The sequence below is a fragment of the Triticum dicoccoides genome, chromosome 4B (assembly GCF_002162155.2).
Source record: "Triticum dicoccoides isolate Atlit2015 ecotype Zavitan chromosome 4B, WEW_v2.0, whole genome shotgun sequence".
Lineage (NCBI taxonomy): Eukaryota > Viridiplantae > Streptophyta > Magnoliopsida > Poales > Poaceae > Triticum > Triticum dicoccoides.
Genome location: NC_041387.1, coordinates 353,718,897 through 353,740,127, shown reverse-complemented (window position 1 = coordinate 353,740,127; position 21,231 = coordinate 353,718,897). Strand labels below are relative to the sequence as shown.

Here is a 21,231-nt window from a genome sequence, read left to right as displayed (position 1 = left end):
CTCCCTCGCATCGGCGTCCCTCCACCGTGCCGCTCGAGCGCCCCGCCTCCGGTCCTCGCGCCCCCGCGCCGGTGTCCCTCCGCTGCACCGACCAAGCGCCGCCCGCCGCAGCTCCTCCGTGCCGTCCAGCCCCGCCTCCGCGCTGTCCCGCCGCCATCCGGCGCCCCCTCGCCGGGAGGCCTCCTCCCCGAGCCCCGGCGAGCTCCTCCCGGCCGGATCCGCCCTCCCTCGCCCTCTCCGGCGAGCTCTCCGGCGAGCTCGCGCCCCTGCCTCGAACTACGTGCAAGTCAACCCTAGATCTGATCCGAGGTTGCCCCCGTTTTTCCCTCCGATTCATTTAACTTTACATTCTATTGACATGTTCATGGCATCATATCTCATCATCAGTAGCTCTGTTCTGTGCGTGCTATAAATAAAAATGTTCGCTGTGAGATGCTCTTCATTTCATTCCATTGTGCCATGTTCATTTGAGTTCATCTTGATGCCCTAATCATCGTTGCAAGAGTGCTATATGATATTAACTATTGTCTGTTAACAGAACTTGATGATTTGTCTTTTTCGTTGCATTTTGTGTGTGCATCCTATGAGCATGAGCTCTACATGTGTTTTGTGCTACATCATGCCATCTTCACAGTGGTGCAATCCATGTATTTTTGTGAGCCTTGTAGTGAGTGCATCGAGCTCGTGAATTAGGGTACTCGCTGTTACTGTTTTGCTAGTCTGAATCTGCTATATCATGATTCTACGTAAACATGCTGCTACAAGTCATTCTATGCATAATCTCGAGATGTTCACTAAATATGTTTTGTTATACATGGCATGCTCTATCCATTCATGCCCCTGGCTGCGTTTATAGCCTGCTGTAACTTGTTGTTATCTTGCTCCAAACTTGCTAAATAATGTTGTTGTCAGCCTGTTAACATTAAGTTCAGTTTTGCCATGAGCTTTGCTAGTGATCCATGCACCATATGAACTTGTTCTTGCCATGCTTAGCTTCATGAACATGTCTTATTACTGTTGGTTACCTTGTCATGCCATGTATTTCTCTGTGGTGAGTGGTTCAAGCTCACCGACATGCCTACTTATTGTTGTTCCTACCATGTCTGAATCTGTCATATCACTTGCCATGTTAGCATGGACGCTACCATCTTTTCTGTTGATCTTTGGAATTAGTTCAGTAAGGGAGTTTTGTTCCTTGTATTTAGTATTAGCATTCCATGCCTTTGTTTGCCATGTTAATTTCTTGTAGCATGTTGTTTGATAGCCCTAAACATTGCAACCTGATGTTATTTCTGCCAAGTCTGTAAATTGTTATTAGTTGCAATCTTGCCATGTCCTTTTGAGCATGTTCAAGTGATTTCTCGAGATAGCTCACTGTTCATGTTTTGTCATGCTTTACCTGTACTTCATGTGCATGCCTTTTGTTTTCATGTTGAGATACTGTAGCATATTGTTTTGATGCTTGCTAGATGCCTAGTTGCTGTTTTGGACAGCTTGTCCTTTAAACTTGTAGAGTGTATGTGTTGAACCGTTGCTCCGTTTTGAGTGTGCTCTATATGAAAATTGCTTAGTTCTGCATGTAGTTTCATATTACCTTGTTGCATCCATGTTTTGATGTGTGTTCTTGATGTTTGAATGCATTTTGCCCCAATGCCATGCTTAACTTGTTTTGCTCATATCTTCTAGGCCGTAGCTCCAAATTAAATGAACTTTATATGTAACTTAACTGGAATTTCATGTAGATCTTCGTGGTGCATCTTAACTTGCTGTTTAACAACTTGAACATAAGGTTTATTCAGATCTAGACCAATTTCTAAACTTGCATATGAGGACTTACCGGAATTGTTATATGTTGTTTCTGGCCTCATTTAAACTTGCCTTGATGTGTTGCTCTTGTATGCATCCTCTCTTACCATGAGTAGCTTCACGTAGTTTTGTCATGCATCATGCTTGTTGTGCATCATGTCTTGTATATGTCTGGTGTGTTTACCATGTTGTGTGCTTCTTCTCGATAGTTCCCATTTCGTTGCGATCGTGAGGATTCGTTCGTCTACGCTTGGTTCGTCTTTGTGGCTTCATCTTCTTCATGGACTCGTTCTTCTTCCTTGCGGGATTTCAGGCAAGATGACCGTCACCTTGGATCTCACTACTATCATTGCTATGCTAGTTGCTTCGTTCTATCGCTTTGCTGCTCTACCTATCACTTGTTCTTCAAGCCTCCCAAATTGCCATGTTAGCCTCTAACCTTTAACACCCTTCCTAGCAAACCATTGCTTGGCTATGTTACCGCTTTGCTTAGCCCCTCTTATAGCATTGTTAGTTGTAGGTGAAGTTGAAGATTGCTCCATGGTGGACAGGATTATGGTGGGATATCACAATATCTCTTATATTATTAATGCATCTATATATTTGGTAAAGGGTGGAAGGCTCGGCCTTAAGCCTGGTGTTTTGTTCCACTCTTGCCGCCCTAGTTTCCGTCATATCGGTATTATGTTCCCGGATTTTGTGTCCCTAACGTGGTTGGGTGATTTATGGGACCCCCTTGACAGTTCTCCTTGAATAGAACTCCTCCAGCAAGGCCCAACTTTGGTTTTACCATTTGCCTACCACCTATACCTTTCCCTTGGGAGTAATTAACCCAAGGGGCATCTTTATTTTATCCCCCCGGGCCAGTGCTTCTCTAAGTGCTGGTCCGAACTAGAGCCCTTTGCAACGCCCCTCTGGGAAACTTGAGGTCTGGTTTTAGTTGTACGGATTGCTCATCCGGTGTTGCCCTGAGAATGAGATATGTGCAGCTCCTATCGGGATGTCGGCGCATCGGGCGGTCTTGCTGTACTTGTTTTACCATTGTCGAAATGTCTTGTAACCGGGATTCCGAGATTGATCTGGTCTTCCTGGGAGAAGGAATATCCTTCATTGATCGCGAGAGATTATCATGGGCTAAGTTGGGACACCCCTGCAGGGTATAAACTTTCGAGAGTCGTGCCCGCGGTTATGTGGCAGATGGGAATTTGTTAATATCCAGTTGTAGATAACTTGACACCAGATTCGAATTAAAACGCATCAACTGTGTGTGTAGCCGTGATGGTATCTTTTCAGCAGAGTCCGGGAAGTGAACACGGTTTTGGGTTATGTTTGACGTAAGTAGGAGTTTAGGATCACCTCATGATCATTGCTAGCTTCACGACCGTTCCGTTTGCTCTCTTCTCGCTCTTACTTGCATATGTTAGCCACCATATCATGCTTAGTCGCTGCTGCAACCTCACCACTTTACCCCGTCCTTTCCCATTAAGCTTTCCTAGTCTTGATACCCATGGTAATGGGATTGCTGAGTCCTCGTGGCTCACAGATTACTACAACAATAGTTGCAGGTACAGTTTATGCGATGATCATGACGCGAGAGCGATGTTTACTTGTTTTGGAGTTCTTCTTCTGCTTCTTCTTCGATCAGGGGATAGGTTCCAGGTCGGCAGCCTGGGTTAGCAGGGTGGATGTCGTTTGAGTTTCTGTTTGTGATTCATCCGTAGTCGGATGGTGCTCTTATGTAAGATGATGTTGTATTCGTGTGGCCTTGTATGCCTTTTCTATGTAGCCCCATCTATTATGTAATGTTGATGTAATGATATCCACCTTGCAAAAGCGTATTCAAGATGCGCTTCTATCCTTGGTGGGACCTTCGAGTTCCTTTAGGATAGGGTCGCATCTTGGGCGTGACACATATCTAGCTATATTAAGGGATAGGTAGATAGCATTTGTGCGAGGCATACTTAAAGCCTCACGAAGATAAACAAATGGTGTGTGTGCATGCAAGTGCGAGAAAAATGAAGCGAGAAACAATGTGCGTGCACGCGCACACGCGTGTGTGTGTGAGAGAGAGAGAGAAAGAGAGAGAGAGAGAGAGAGAGAGAGAGAGAGAGAGAGAGAGAGAGAAATCTCAAAACAAAAGGTGCTCTGTTGGAATCCCATTGTATGTATTCATATGGTTCCGGAACTCGAGTTAACCTTAGGCATATGTGTGAGAGACATTATTAGACTTTGAGACATTAGTGGCTGTGGGTGGGCGGAATTAAAGGGGTGGGCGTGTTAGACAGAGAGAGCGTGTGTGTTTTTGTGTGAGAGACTTGTAGGACGGGGTAGAAACACAAATTTAATCCTGACAGAGGGAGAGAAATACACGAAGTGCTCGTGTGTGATTCCAATGCCCACAGGGAAATGAGATATGTATGCGTGTGAGAGAGATTGCACAATTCATTCACATATCACTATCTAGCGATCATGGACGTGCATCGCTTGAACATAAGTCAATATCTACTTCGTATCGTGGCCAAAGGTACAATATCGATTCAATGCTATAAAGATTGGACACTCACATATCACTTTTTTCTATTTAAATAAACCTTTACAATTGTGCATGCCAAAGTTACAGTGATGTTTCTTCAAACAACCAATGTAGCTATCATGTACATGCACCATTGTTACTCTTGCATTCAAATTCATTAGTCTTGGATGATTTAAGTTTCTATTTTGAAGTAATATATGTAATATTCATATATGAATTCAACGGGTACACAATTTATGAAATGGAGGCTATGTAATCATATGAGGTAACACTTTTAAGTAGAGGACTACAATATCCATTTTTCTGTGCGCCTCTACACTAACACGTCAATGCATTATGTTTAAAGTAAATAACCTAGGGCACTAAATTATCTGTTTACATGAGAAATACATAGGCTGAGTGTCTGATAGCTTTTTTGTGAACGCGCCACTACACCCGTACGACTGGCCGCGCCCGTGTGAACGTCCAAGTTATCGGCGCATCATCCCGAGTTATTGTCTTTTTTTCTGGGGTGGACTTCACACCAGTTATTAACTGCTGACGCGTGCCCCGTGTACATAGTCTAGCATGACCTTCCCGCTAGCACGGTCCAAAATTAGTTGAAACTAGATACGAACAATCCCGCGGGCGGCAAAATCTCCCGCCTCCTTCTAAATTTTTTTCTTCCACCTTAGTCTTTAGCATGCAAAATTCCCCTTTTGTCCTTGGTGCACGGAGACCAACAGTTACAATACCGCCCTCATCTACATGATAGGTTGGGGCTGCTTTGGTAACTTCCGGTTCCCCCCACTACACGGCACCCCCATTTCCTCTCCCCCTCCCGCAAAAACGACTAACTCCATAGCACCAGAGCATCTTACATCACGTCGTCCATACTTCATCCCCCTTTCTCCCCTTCCCTCTCAAAACCCTAGACTGCTCATCCACCGGAGTACCATAGCCCATTCACTGCCAGCGGTGTCCACCTCGACGGATCTGCTTCTGCAGCCGCATCTACCCCTCCCACCTCCCCTAGAAACAAGTAGACTGCTCATCCACCACTGTACCAAAGCCCATTCAGTGCCGGCCTTGTCCACGGCGCCGGATCTGCTTCGCCGGTACTCTCGTCAACCGCCGCGCATTTGCAGCGGCTCATTCGTACTCCCCACTGGAGACGCTTCGTCCACACCCCCCGTAGCCGCCCCACCGACGCCCCCGTCGACGGCCTCTGATCCTCTTCGCCGACACCTTCCTCAACCCTACCGGAGCCGCTTTGCCGACACCTTCCTCAACCCTACCGGAGCTGCTTCGCCGACACCATCGTCAACCCTACCGGAGTAGCTTCGCCTATACCATTCTCAACCCTACCGGGGCCGCTTTGCCAACTCACAAGTCCACGGCCTCAGATCCGCTTCCTCGCACCCTCATCCAACCTACCGGAGCAGCTTCTGATGCCCCGTCAAACAGCCGTAGATCCGCATCGTCGACACCATCCTTAACCCAACCACCGGAGCAGCTTCTGACGCCCCATCCATGGCCGCAGATCCGCGTCGTCGACACCATCCTTAACCCAACCACCGGAGCAGCTTCACCTACACCCTCGTCCACGTCCATAGATCCGCTGCGCCCACACTGTAGTCCACCCTACTAGAGCCGCTCCACAAACACCCTACTCGATGGTTCTAGATCTCCTTAATGGACCCCGACAGCCAGCGTAGCGTCATCACCCTTGACATTTCTAACCTGATTCCCACCGTCTGGAGAGATGCCAAGCACCCGCCACGGCCTAGGTACTTGTCACCTTTAAACCCGTCCAGCATCACCTGCCCGATGTACTTCAAATATACTAACCGGTCGCTGTTACCTGTTATGCAGCTGGCAAAAACTATAAGGACGATGTTTCTTCTAGATCTAACGGCTTGGCCAACCAAGATCCTGGACTGAGGCATTGCTATGATCTTGTAAGTGTGTCTCTCTCTTGTATTGTTCTGTGCCTACCAGCATGCTTTGCTAGGATTTTCGACCAGTAACCCCTTTGTGCAGACAATGATTTCTACTACTGGCTGTTAAATTAGATCTATAGATGTCATACATGATACTACCTCGTACCTCCGTTCCTAAATATAAGTCTTTCTAGAGATTCCACTACAGGCTACATACGGAGCAAAATAAGTGAATCTACACTCAAAAATGCATCTATATACATTTGTATGTGGTCCATACTGGAATCTCTACAAAGACATACATTTAGGAATAGGGGCAGTACATTACACAAAATCGTAGGTGGCATGTAGGAATTCCAGTGCACTACATGAGGCTCCCTTAGAGTGCCTGCTAGTCCAGCATACAGAGTCATGCCTAGTTTATGGTACGCACACAATCGTTAGTTGGTGGTTTAAATATGTGCAAGGGATATGCAATGTAGTAACATGTAGAGATGTCTGAAATTAGCCATGTCAACTTGCATATAGGGTTATACAATGAAAAAGTACAAGATGTATGTGGCAATTTCATGGAACATCGCAAAAAAAGGAGGGGCAACGGTGAGCCTATACAGTGTGCTATGGTACGTCACTCCTCCATTGCAATCATTGTGACATGTTATTTGTATGTCAGTTCTATTAGCCAAGTTTCTTAGGGACAGTTATTACGAGTTATCCTAAGAAAATAAGCACCTGTGAATATAAGCTCCATGTAATAAGCCAACCAGTTCTTTTCATTGCGTTTTCAGCTTATCTTTGGTATGATCAGTGGAAAGTCTAGATTGCATTATATTTTTTTCATTTTGTTGCCCATATGAAAATTAATTTGACTTGCAAACATTAGAAATTGAACCTAGTGCAGTAATTAATATGATAGGAAAACAGACCATCACTATTTGCTCAAAATGCAAATACAAATATACCATCTACTTGGCACAATCTACTTTGGTCAATGTTTTCCATAGAGATCCCATTGCCTTATTTAAACGAAGAACGCATGACCCACATTTAAATGAAGAACAATTATTTATTGAAATTCGATGGTCCAAGTAGCTGGTTATTATCATATAGCAGCTCCACCTGAAAGCATCATATAGCAGCAGCAGCAACTCATAGCAACTCATCATACAGCAGCGGCAGTCTACAATTCATCATATACCAGCAGCAGCTCATAGAAATTCATCATATAGCAGCAGCAAGAGCAGCTCATAGCAATTCATCATATAGCAGCAGCAGGAGCAGCTCATAGCAATTCATCATATAGCAGTAGCAGGAGCAGCTCATAGCAATTCATCATATAGCAGCAGCAGGAGTAGCTTATAGCAACTCATCATATAGCAGCAGCAGCAGCTCATAGCAATTCATCATATAGCAGCAACAACAGCTCATAGCAATTCATCATATAGCAGCAGCAGCTCATAGCAATTCATCATATAGCAGCAGCAGGAGCAGCTCATAGCAATGCATCATATAGCAGCAGCAGGAGCAGCTCATAGCAATTCATCGTATAGTGGATCAGAATGAAAATTTGGCAAAAAATCAGAGAAGATCCTCACCTTGTTGGATGAGCTCACCCTTTAACAGCACATCAAGGCCATGGCCTGGGAGGAGGGGAGGGGGAATAAGGTGCCTTCTGCAGCAGTGTGGCATCAGCCGTAGTTCTGCAACACCCGCCGGAGTAGTGTGTTGGATGAACCACGGTGGAGCAGCTACTGGAGACCATGCGAATGAGGGGCAGCGCTAGAGGGAGGAGCAGCCAGGGAGATTTGCCCCTACCCACCGGCCATGTAGCCTAGCTGGACATAGCATCATCGAGGACCAGGCCAGATGGGACCAATGGTGATGGCTCGCTGGAGGAACCCTAGTGCGGCAGGCAGGGCATCGAGGTAGAGGGAAAGGGGAGAGGAGATGCAAGCGGGCAGGGCAATGAACGCTTGCGTGTTTGTTTTTACTTGAGGGTCAGGTGTGACACGGGTGTCAGCAGTTGCATTTTGAGTGTAATATAGGCAGACAACAGAGTCATTTCACTATTCCCCTTCCCTTCAATTTTTAGTGAGGTTCTACCCGAAACACCCCCCTCCAAAGCGAAATTAGTTAAGCCCAAGCCCATAACTCAAAATTGACTTCTTTACATCTTTTATGGCTTATTTTGACAATAAGCCCTGAAAAGGCGGAATCAAACTAGCCCTTAACCTGCAATTCAATTGTGCGTGCAATGATGAATCACTCCTGCCTGCTACATGTACATTTAGGCATCATCATACATGGCATAACCTAATACATGTGCATTCCATTGTAGAATCTGGAATATGCAATTTTTATGTTAGTTCATACGTTGCACATGATGTTTAAATGCCCCTTAAATCTGGTCAGTCAAGTGATGGTCTTTAAGCCTCCTTCTTTGCTTCTTTTCTTGATATGTAAGATTTGCTCACACATCTGTTCAATTGCTTGTTTGCATCAGCCAGCCATACTAGGACTGTTTGCTTTGATTCCTTGATGTTCTTGACCTAACACTCTAACAGAGCTTGTCAACGATTTAAACACTAAGGGCTACTGTAGTGGGGCCTTGTCTAACTCATAGGTGACATAAAGGTTTGGCTGTACAGTAAAGTAGGCTCTCCAAGAGTACCTGGAGATCCAGTTCGAATGCATGCCTAGTTTTTACATAGTGTAGACATAGTAAATGCTCATTTCATTGTGTGCAAGTGCAAGAGATGCGGCATGTTTCCTTATGTGGTGTTGTTTTGTTATAATCTCATCCTTTTTTTGTTCACAGACTGGAAAGTATGCATATTTATCTTCCAAGGAGACGAGTAACTAGTTTGTGTCACCTTACAGAGGGGGTGCAATGAAGATAAGATTGAGGATTTCCAAGTACAAGATGTTAGGAAGGAGCCTTGCAAGAGAAGTAGGAGCTGCGTTAAGCCTCTTCAACCTGCTAAGGTAAGTCACTGTATGCAACTCAACAGTTCAATTCCTTGTTTGTTTCAGGCATAGTTAATTTGCTCTTTTCTATTGCTTTATTTGTCCTCAGTTAATGAGATGCCCAAAGAATCATGCCTGATGTTGGGTACTTGTATAACTATTAGTTGACATAATTAAAGGCCTTACCATTTAATTACTCTGCCGAAGTGTGCCTGAAGCTTTGAAGTCTATTAACCAACTATTATTGCATGAGGCTCACAATCTAGTTTATACTACGCTAATGATTGCATAGTTTTGCCTGCTGTAGTATGTTTGTATGAAGACCTCTGCTGTTCATTATGCTCCCTAAGACTTTAATTAAGCTACAGAATGGCCAACTACTTGCTTACATATACGCAACGTGTTGTCTAAATTTGTAACTTGTCTATGTTTTCGATTGGGCACCAACATCATGCTCCTCTAGTGAGCTAAGAGGCATTTCTGTATGCAGGCTGCACATACTATCTTTTTATAATTTTTAAAATATCACCTGCTTATGCTTCATGACATCTAACATTATTGTTAGTCATGTTTTGCCATGTAGTACAAAATAGTGTCTTGCTCGCTTCACTGTTGTAACTATATTTTTGCCCTAGTCATGTGTACTTACAGAAACATTTCAGTATGAAGTGACATCAACACAAAGATCTGCGAGCAGTACGGCATGGCCGTTACCGAATGATTATGGATTGGAATTGGAATGTGTTGATGTTCTCGAGCATCAACTAGAGGTGGCAAGACAACGTGTACATGATTGTCAACGTATAATCGACAAGTTGAGACTAGACATGCAGATATTAGGTGCAGGAGTAAAAAAATGAAACAAGACACTGAGGTAACCATGAAGAAATTGGAGATTTTGCAGACTGAAAATTGTGCTATCTGAATCTGGCCAATCCTATTTTCTGAGGAGATTATAGTTCAAATGGAGTTAAGTTGATGCGCATCCATGATGTATGAGCTGTATTCACCCAGTATATGTAATTTGCTGTTTGTGTATGCTTTATAATCACCTGTGCCAAACCATAATGCCCAGTGGGTATAATCGGCTGTAATTTCTTTACTGTATAGCATAGGATTATTCTACGTTTCTATGCCTTGGTCTCTTTGTTGTATAGTGTATGTTTTTTAGAGGTGATAGTATTGAGTAGGATAATTCTTTGAATATGATATATCGTTCAAACGGGGGCCAACTCACCCAAACGTTGTAGTGACCATGGCCGTCCACGGGCCGTACGGTCCATGGGCCATGTACGGGCCGTCGGATCCATGGGCCTTCAATGGGCCGTCGAATCCATGGGCCTTCAATGGGACGTCGGATCCATGGGCCTTCAGTGGGCTGTCGGATCCATGGGCCTTCTATGTCTTGTAGGTTCCATGGGCCTTATATGGGCCGACTCATTTATGGGTCTTGTACGGGCCTTTCATGGGTCGTAGACGGGCTAGAGTGGAAATCGTACGTTTTATGGGCTGACCATAACAGGCCGTTAATAGGCCGTATTTGGTGATGCTATGAAAATGATCCAATAGATTAAAGGTCCACAAACGGGCCGACTGTAACGACGAGCTGAATTTGGCCCACAAGCAGAAAATGACAGTAACGGGCCGTAAGTAACCGAATGCTGCAAATGAGCCCAAGAATAAATGGGCCCTCAAAAGGCCGAAAGATAACTTGGGATGGAAACGGCCCAACGGAATAACGGGCCGTTAATGGGTATAAAGTGATACACTGTTCATTACGGGCCAGTTTCACCATGGGCCGTTAATGGGTGTAAAGTGATACACTATTCATTACGGGCCAGTTTCACCACGGGTGGTTAATGGGCCAAGAGTTACAAAGGGCCAGAAGTGAAAATGGGCTGGAATCATATTGGATGGCCCAGATGACGCTAATGGGCCTAATTAGGATAGGGCGTAACAGGCCTTGGGTTAGCGGGCTGTAAATGGGCTATATGCGAACAGGCCATTCACATGCTTTCCATGGGCCGGCCCGCCACCTTTTGACCAAGTCAAACGGGCCGGCCTTTTCACACGAATGGGCCTCTGTTGGGTCATGCCACGTGTCGACATATCATAGGCGCCTTCTGTCCAATGAGTGGATGACATCTGTCCCAACGATGAGACGACACGTGTTTCCTCCAGCCAATGATGATTTTACACGTGGAAAATCCCCATTGGTCGGGGCTATTAATGGGTTATCGGATCCAAAACCCGACCCGATAGTTTAACGGCGTTCCGTTATGGTGGATGCCATGTGTCGGTCACCCTTGAAGAAAGCACTTCCGTGACACGCGATTTATCATCATGGAAGTGGACACTTCCGTGATGATAATTTTTGTAATGTCATGGAACACTTGTACAATAGCACAGGTATGACTATCTTGATTCTGTAATAAAAACGTCATGGACGTACATGCATGACAAAATACGCGACCTACTGTGACAAACGCGTATCATCACGGAAGTGTATTTTTTTGTAGTGTATACAGGATAGCAAGTAGCATATATGAAACAACAATGGGAACATACAAAAATATTACTCAAGCTTACCAACAAAAAATAATTGAAACATGATATTTCAGCATCCATTCCATTCACTAACAATGGAAGACCTTTGACATTAAGACATTATGAAAATATCTTTATAGTCTTAGGATTGCGTCGAACAAATATTTATACTTCCAAATTAAGCATGTTCTCCCTCCCTCCCTTCCTCCCTAAGAGATTTCTAAAATAAGACATTAGCTTGAGCCAAATCCAACATCATCTGCTAGGACTCACACACATAACAATCGACTGCCAATCACAAACACAAGAACTAAGAATCAAGATGTGTACGCAAACTATCCCTAAATAGAGAGGTATAAAAAGCAAAGCCAAGTTGGGTTTAGTTACATGCATGCGTGGACAACCTTTGACTTCTAATTTTGTCACAGCTTCTTCACAAATGGAGGATCAACATGTTCAGAATTTATAGTTAACTGTAAGAAAGGCCTTGTTCACAACATGATTAGTTTGACTTCTCCACAAAAATCAATGCTTTGTCACTTGTCCACATGAATTCAGCTGCACAAATAAAGGTGGGAGTTAGGAGAAAATGTTATTTAGCTGAGCCAAAAAGTTATTTAGTGCCGCAGCGATATCATAGAGGTTTTTATTATAATTCCTATAAAATTCTGTTTGGAATTCGGACATATAGAAAAATTTGAAACTGAAGCAAAATTCAAAGTTTAATCTTGTACATGTTCCAGACCGGATAATGTGGCATAAGAATATTAGGCTGTACCTAACCTAGAGTGATGGGACCCTTCTCTTCTGTGTAAGTGTATATAATATATGTAAGCATCCAACACTGCACAAATACAAAAAACATTACAACTAAAAATATGTGCAGATGGCAATGAATAGCCTACTTTGAACTTATTTTGTGTTCAAGTACAATGAATAGAGGCTAATTGGTTAAGATGATGCAAACTAAAACTGGGATTTTCTTCATTATGAGATCATCAAAATATAGGAGAAAAGAGAACGACCGACTAAAGCTCATCGAATGGCAAATATAAACTAAACTCAACCTGAATATGATACTGTACAAAATTTGTAACATATTGCAGTTGATTTATGCAAATGTAAGTTCAGATATACAATGAAGTGAAGCTACAGTATAATGATTATTCAAAGCATCTTACAACATATGGAATTCCTGAAACTATTTATATTCCTGGTGTTCCTTGTGTACTACTGAAAAGCTTAGTTGTATGCAAAAATAAATTGCTTGCAGTAATCAACATGATTACTTATATCAGCAGAAAATAAGATTAAGAAAAGAAATTAGTAGACTTGGATGGATAACATACCTGGGCCGGAGACGAGGATGACCGCGCCATGGCGCAGGAAGAACGTGAAGCGGTTGCTCAGGTTGAACATCCCCGTGAGCTACCTCCAACCTGGCGCCACTGCACGCTGGTTCGCCGATGTATTGGGCATGATCCAGTCTCCAGCAGCCCTTTAGTCCTCCACCTACATTGTCACCATGTGCCTCTTCACCATGCCTGCGCCTCTACTCACATGTGAGGATGTGCCCCTCGCAATTCTCCAACTTCTATTGCAGCCTCCCTCGCGATTCTCTACCTAGATCCAAAGAAGAGAACGGTCGACCTCTTATTCGCACGGGATGCCGCGGCCAGCGCGACACCGGTCGAGACTGTGGGGCGGCAACATCGCAATGGAGGCTGTGGCGCGAGAAGAAGAAGATGAGGAAAGCTGCCATCAACTAGGCATTGGTGGCAACAGCGAAGTGGCGGCGTCCCATGGAGGAGATGCAGGGGAAGCCATGGTTTGGAGGTGCCAGGGAGCAGCGTCGCTCGTTGTGCCAGGAGCGACTCTCCAAGAGGAGGCTGCGTTGGGGAGATCATGGGGAACATCGGGAGGATCGTGGGAGGGGTGCGTGGGTGGGTAACTGGGTGGAACCAAATCAAAACGGAAGTGGGAGAGGGCATCGCTACGGGAAAAGAATCAGAGGTGGGAAGGGATGTATCAATAGCGATAGTAGGAGGTCGAACCATCACGACGTTCGATTCTCCTTTAATAGTAAAGATTCGGCCCAAAAGATGAACTGCACAGAAAAATCAAAGAATACATTACTGTGCTAAACAAGCAGGCTAGCCATGCTCCACCTTCACTTGATCCTGAAATCAACCCCTTCCTAAAGATGATACCGACATATTTGAAGCAAGCAATTCGAGAAATGTAACAATCCACAATTAGTTTGCAGAATAAGAGCAGAAACAATAGACCTGCCTAACAGTCTTGGCATAAGCATCCATTGCCCCAGTATAACAGCGCGGCACACCAAGTGCCATCATCCCCTCGGACTGAAGCCTAACTTTGACAAGGTCAGTGGGGTTGGCCACTGAGATTGTAAGGGCACATTACAAAAAAAAGACACATCTGTGACATTTTGGGCTGAAAGAAACTTTTTTTTGTCATACATATGACACTTCTATGACGATAATTGTGACAAAACCTGGTATCATCATAGATGTGGTGGGCTCCTACTTCTATGACAAAAAATGGGCTTTTCGTCCTGGGCGGGCTGGAGACGCAGATGCATGACATTCTTTGGGTTGTCCATGACGAAAAAAACTATGGTAGAAGCGAGGGCGAGGAAAATTTCGGGGAGTTCCGGAATGACAACGCTACGTACGCTTCGACCAGGTGGGTCCGGACTGTCAGGCACTTCCTTGCGTGCGACGATGTAGCTGGTGGGTCCCAGCAGTCAGGAGGGCGAATTGTTTTTTTCGGACGCACTTCCTTGCCTGCGAAATTTGGTGGGTCCCAGCAGTCAGGGGGGCGAATCATTTTTTTTACCCGGACGCACTTCCTTGCGTGCGAAGGTGTAGCTAGTGGGTCCCAGCAGTCTGGGGGGAAACGTTTTTTTCGTGAAATACGGTGGCCCATATGGTGGGTCCCTGCTATCAGGTGGAGGAATCATTATTTTCCTCGTAATAAGGAGGCACTTCCTTGCTTCAGGTGGAGGAATCATTATTCTCCACGTACAGTCCACGTCCGATGGAAGTCGTTCCTTGACCACATTGACCATGCCGCACCGAGAGCACCAGGGCGGTGGACGACGGCGAGGCCTAGGAAGGGGACGACGGGGAGCCGGGGAAGAAGCGACAGTGGAAGCCCGCACGGAGAGGAGTACGAGGGTTCACTGGTTCGGCTGCAGTGTGAGGCTACCGTCCCACAGGGCCTGGCCAGCGGTGGGAATAGTAGGGGGCAGTGAGGCCTCCGTGGCAGCACAGCCGGCCACGGGAGGCAGGAGCATGCGGCACGACCGGCGCTGCTTTGGGCGGCTGGAGCAAGAAGACCAGAGGTTGAAGAAGCACTACGGCCGTTGGATGGACATCGTACGGTCACTGGAGCTAGAATTGTTTATATTGACTAAGTTGACAAAGCCATCCATCCCCATCAACTTAGTAGTCCCACAAGTCTGCCTGCCACCAAGCTGGCTCCCAGCTAGCAGGGGGAGTATTCATTTTTTTGTGCGTAATAAGGAGGCACTTCCGGTGGGTCCGAGCTGGCAGCGGGGGAAACGTTTTTTCGCGAAATACGGTGGCCCGTCCGGTGGGTCCCAGCTGTCAGGGACAAACCTTTTTTTCGCAAAATACTGGTGGCCCGTCCGGTGGGTCCCTGCTGTTAGGTGGAGGAATAATTATTTTCCGCGTAATAAGGAGGCACTTCCTTGTGGCTGCCATGGACCCAGCTGTCAGCCTCTCCACGTACAGTACTCTTCCGATGGAAGTCGGTCGTTGACCACATTGACCACGCCGTGCCGAGAGCACCACGGCGGTGGACGACGGCGAGGCCTAGGAAAGGGACGACGCAGAGTCGGGGAAGATGCAGCAGTGGATGCCCACGCGGAGAGGAGTACTAGGGTTCGCTGGTTCGGCTACGGTGTGAGGCTGTCGTGGCCGCAAAATAACAGGGGGTGTGGGTGAGTGGAGGGATGGCCTGGCCAGTGGTGGGAGTAGTATGGGGGCGATGAGGCCTCCGCGGTAGCACAGCCGGCCACGGGAGGCAGGAGCAGGCGGCACGACCGGCGCTGCTTTGGGCGGCTGGAGAAAGAAGACCAGAGGTTGAAGAAGCACTATGGCCGTTGGATGGACATCATACGGTCACTGGAGTATTGACTAAGTTGACAAAGTCCTCCGTCCCCGTCAACTTAGTAGGCCCACAAGTCAGCCCAACAATATGGTGGGTCCTAGCTAGCAGGGGGGTATTCATTTTTTTGGGCGTAATAAGGAGGCACTTCCTTGCATGCGAAGATATAGCTGGTGGGTCTGACCTGTCAGCGGGGGGAACATTTTTTCGCGAAATACAGAGGCCCTTCCTGTGGGTCCTAGCTGTCAGGTGGAGGAATCATTATTTTGCGCATAACAAGGAGGCATTTCCTTGCATGCGACCGTGGACCCAGCTGTCAGCCTCTCCACGTACAGTCCCACGTTGACCAGGCTGCGCCGAGAGCACCAGGGCAGTGGACGACGGCGAGGCCTAGGAAGGGAACGACACGGAGCTAGGGAATACTCGGTAGTTGTTTCCCACGCGGAGGAGTACGAGGGTTTACTGGTTCGTCTGCCGTCCCCGGAGAATAACAACAGGTGTGGGTGAGTAGAGGGATGGCTAGGCCAGCGATGGGAGTACGATGGAGCCGTGAGGCCTGCGGCAGCATAGCCGGCCACGGGAGGAGGGAGCAGGCAGTCCCATCGGCGCTTGTTTGAGCGGCTGGAGCATGAAGAGCAGAGATTGAAGAAGCACAACAGCCGTTGGATGGACATCCAACAGTCACTGCTCACGTGTGTTGACTAAGTTGACAGGGCGTTGCGTGTGCGTCAACCTTTTTTTATGAAAGCATACGCGTCAACCTGTAGTAGGCGCACAAGTCAGCCTCAAATCTGTGGAAAACAGCATACAACCCATCTGCCATTATTTCTAATAATGTACAGCCCATTTGCTAATTCTTAAGATTTTTTTGGAGCCCATCTTCTTTTTGTTAGCATTACACCCCATATTGTGGACACAGTCAAAAAGTATTGGAAATTTTGCATATTTCGGTGCGGTCAACTATTTTTAATCCAGAAATATCGATTCACATTCAAACTATTTTGAAAAATAATTTATATAAATATAAAATCCAAATAATTGTCGACGCATAAAAATCAATGGAATTTAAAATCTTGTAATGAAAAAAAATTGAAACTAATTCCTGGTTTGATGTGTTTTAAAAATGTATAGCCCATTTCTGGGCAAACCGAATGAAACTCTCCTCGTCTTGAAAGATTTGCAGCCCATCAGGGCCGATAAAGCAAGTAGGCCTTGTTTGGGTATTTCTTTAAAAAATAGAACTGGGCTAGTCATTTTCAGCAAGAAAAAAACACAATTGGTCTCATGATGTGGTAAACATAAATAAAACCCTAGCTAGACGGGCCATAGCCCCCGCACAGCCCCGTTGCTACCCTGATCCGTCGCTAAAACTAGTATAAATAACAACTGCTTGTTCCTAAAAAAACTATGCGACCTGCTGGGTCCCTAGTGTCAACCGCTCGTAGTGTAATTCTCTCGTTTATTGACTACGTTGACAATGGCGTGAGCCCCAGATGTCCAACCATTAGGAGGAACCATGTTTTTGGGCATGTAATATAGAGGCACTTGCTTGCGTACTGCCATGACGCTGGTGGGTCCCTACTATCATCCTCTCCACATACAGTCATCTCCTTGTTCCTCTCGGTTGTTGATGATGTTGACAATGCAAGAGGGCGGCGCACCACGCACGGCGAGCGAACCAAGGCCGCAACACGGAGGACAATGGCGAGGCCTCGGACGGAATGAACAGGAGCCGTGGAAGATGTGTTGGTCCAGTCACAGACGGAGGGGAGTATGAGGGTTGACTTGTTCGGGTGCGGGTGCGTGTTGGGGTTGACGTCGCCGGAGAATAACAGCACGTGTGGGGGAATAAAGGGAGGGACTGGCCAACGTTGGAGGGTACATACGGTAGGGCGGCGGAGGCGCAGCCAGCCATGGGAGGCGGGAGAAGGCGGAGCCGACGGGGTGGTTTGGTTTGGGCGACTGGAGGAAGAAGAAGACAAGAGATAGAAGATACACGACAGATGTTGGATGTCAATTGAACGCCTGGTAGGCAGAATCGTTTGTTGACTGGCTAGTAAGTCGACACCACCTTGGATAGACTATTTCCTCGCGGGTCCCAAATGTCGGAATCCAAATCTGTCACGGTCATGCAGCCTTTCCTATGAAAATTTACAGCCCATTTAATGTGCTAGTTCGAAATAAGTTTGTGGGTGCTGGTGGGGGCTAATCACCTGGCTTTTGTAATGCACAGTGTGCTCAAGTAGCCGGCAAGAGTGATGTTATTTCCCTTGGTTGGAATTTTTTACAATATTTCACTCTAAATTAAACGAATGGCAAGCCATTTGCCTTGTTTCAAAGAAAATATGACAGTCACAGCCGAGTTGAAAAGGGCAGGAACATCTAACTCCAGCTTACAAACTGTACAAAAGCACGAGGGTTAATTGTTCATCAGGTTTACAAAAAAAACCAGGTTGAAAAGGGCAACAACATCTAACTCTAGCACTGTTTTCGGCAGTCACAGTCAAATGGATCGGTCAGGTCCATAGAATGAACATCCTAGGTCGTAAAATTTACTGGATTATGACCACAATATGTTTTAAATAGAAGCCCGACACGTTTAGAAGCTCTTTTGCCCACCTGAAACACCTTTTTTTGCTCTTCGACATACCCATTCGTCAAAACCATGTTGCTGATAAACTTAAGCCTGATGGACAATAGTAACCTCGCATTCAGCAGGAAGAATGTGACAAATCTAGTATTTGCAGGGTTGTCTACATATTGCTCTAGCGTTATTGTCTTCAATTCAATCTCATGAGAAGTGTGAAAATCCCGAAGCTTACGAATCCACCGATTGGTTATAACTTTCTTACCCCGTCCTGTTGCCTAAAAATAGGCATGAAGATTGAAAACAGTTAAGGTCTAAAAGAAGAGTGTCGAAAGAGCAACAGCTGAACGGTTAATTCTAGTACACTATATGCGGGCTTCCAATGTGCGTGAAATTATCACCTTTATTTACAACTTCTCCAGACATGGAAAGCATTGCTGCAAGCCAATGATCTTGTTCAGATCAAAACTATTCATTTGGATATAAAAGATCTTGATAGAATCCAGCACCATTGATAGGCCATCCATGGAGAAACTCGTCATTGAGCATAGAATATAATATTAGTACAAAATGTGTACTCCAAGATGATATATAACTTATGCGCAGAAATTTAAAATGCAGCTTATGGTTACAAGTGTAGATGATAATATAAAGTACCTAAAGAACTGTGGAGCCAAACACCATATTGAAATGAGCACAGAGATCATGTATTACACCCAAGGTCTCCGCTTTAGGCGCAGAGAGGACGGTTATTTGCAACGGTGAATAACTAGAATCAAGGATCAACCTTTGAAGTGAAGAGGCATCTTGGATGATGAGCTGCCTTTCGTCAATAGAAATTCCAATTCTTACAAGGTTAGGTGACTTTATTTGGAGATAACCGATTCTAACTGTGAAAACAAGCACCAAGCACTCCAGGGCAGGGCAACTGGAGTGGATGATGCTGTGCAATGAGGCCTCCGATATACGAACCCGCACAAGTGAAAGTTTCTTGAGAAATGGGAGTCGAAGGTTTAGTACCAGATTGTATGGTAGGTAGCACAGCGCAAAGGTGGCGGTGTGGAGAGAGGAGGAAAACCGCGAGATCGACATCGGTGCTGAGGGCACAAGTTCATGGCGTTCGGTATGTGGTATGTGATTTCCAGGGGAATAGTAGAACTCAAGCAGCTATAGTTCTATGAATTCAGGGGATTTTAGCCAGGCGTCCACCGTGCAGGGCATGGTATGCTTGCTTAGGTAGCATGATGGGATGCAGAGGCTTTGAACGGAGCCCTGGTGGGAGGAGATGATGGCTCTGGGGATTTCAAAATCATTGAAGAGACATAGAGTGCGCCACCACGTTGGTGGGGAGAAGCGAGATTAAGGGGCACGGCGCGCCATAGAGTGCGCCACCGAATTGAGAGGACTTGGGTGCGGCAACAATCGTTGGTGGGGAGAAGCGAGATGATCTACCCAAGGATGGTGTCCGGGAGATCGCTGATGCAGTCCACCCAAGATTCTACGGGTTCCTGGGATCCGGTGGGGGCGGGGTCGCCGCTTCTCCCCGCGCTGCTGGGTGCGGGATCTACAACAGGCGTCGCCGCTGGCGGGAGCCTCATCTTCTTGGCGCTGGGGTCAGCTGACTCCATTTTCCTCGAGGGCGTCATGTCGCGCTCACGGATTTCAGCGGAGTAACGAATGACGAGCCTAGTTGTAGTGCGAGTGAAGAAGAAGGGGAGCTGGGGGTTTTCTGTAGGAGTGAGGAAGAAGGGGAGCTGGGGGTTTCTGTAGGAGTGAGGTGAGGAATTTGGGGGTATGAGTGGAGCGAGGAGGAAGAAGAGCACCCAGGTTTTTTTGGGGGGGGGGGCAGTGTGCTGGGTGCCTGGGTGTGGGTAGCTCCTCTCATTCAGTAAGGGCTTTTGAATTGATTTTACTATTTACTAGTGTGGATGGGCTGTTTTGTCTTGGGCCCAGAGAAACAATTACTACTAGTACAGTGGAGACACTCTACAGCTACCCAGAAAAACAATTACTACTAGTACAGTGGAGAAACTCTACCGCTTCTGGCTCCTCCTAGGTCACTGAAACGTCTCCCTCTACTGAATGTCATTATACTTTTGTTCACCGACATGCGGGCCATGCAGTGCGCGGGCCCGAATGCCATCCACCAAATTAGAAGGCAGTATGCAGGCGGAGAGTCACCCCGGTCGTAGCGCGGCAGTAACGAGCCGTTGTATCACAAAACCCCACCTCCCCGCAGTCTAATTTTGACGGACGAAGCAACCATCATTTCACTCTTTGCTGAATCCCCTTCTCCCTCACCGTCTTCAAGAAAGGCAACACTCGCATCCGCCATTGTTCTTCTCTCCCAATGAAGGGAAGGTAAGCGGATCCATGATGTTGGTATATTTTCGTTCAAAGAAAAAAAGAACTTTTGCAAAGCAGTAACCGATCCTCACTCTCTTTTTTGTTTCATTGTCATTGCGATTGTGTTTTCCTTTCAGTGGTCTCCTAGTATTCGTCAGTTTCATGATGGACCAAGGAGAACCAGGCAAAGATCTGCCGATATTGAAGAAGACACGGGAGGCTAATCCCCACGAGACAGAGATCTCCAAGAAGATGGAGGCAGCCACCGAGCCGACCCCAGATACACTCACGGCTACTACTGAGATGGTCAACGCCCCGTTTGAGGTTACAGCCCCTGTGGCACTGTAGGAGCAGTTTTCCCCCTT

At 46.3% G+C, this 21,231-nt stretch overlaps 1 pseudogene; it reads right to left on the bottom strand.

Moving 5' to 3' along the window:
- Positions 1-14,030: 14,030 nt before the first annotated feature.
- LOC119292672 overlaps positions 14,031-21,231 on the bottom strand; it is a 56,815-nt pseudogene continuing 49,614 nt past the window's right edge.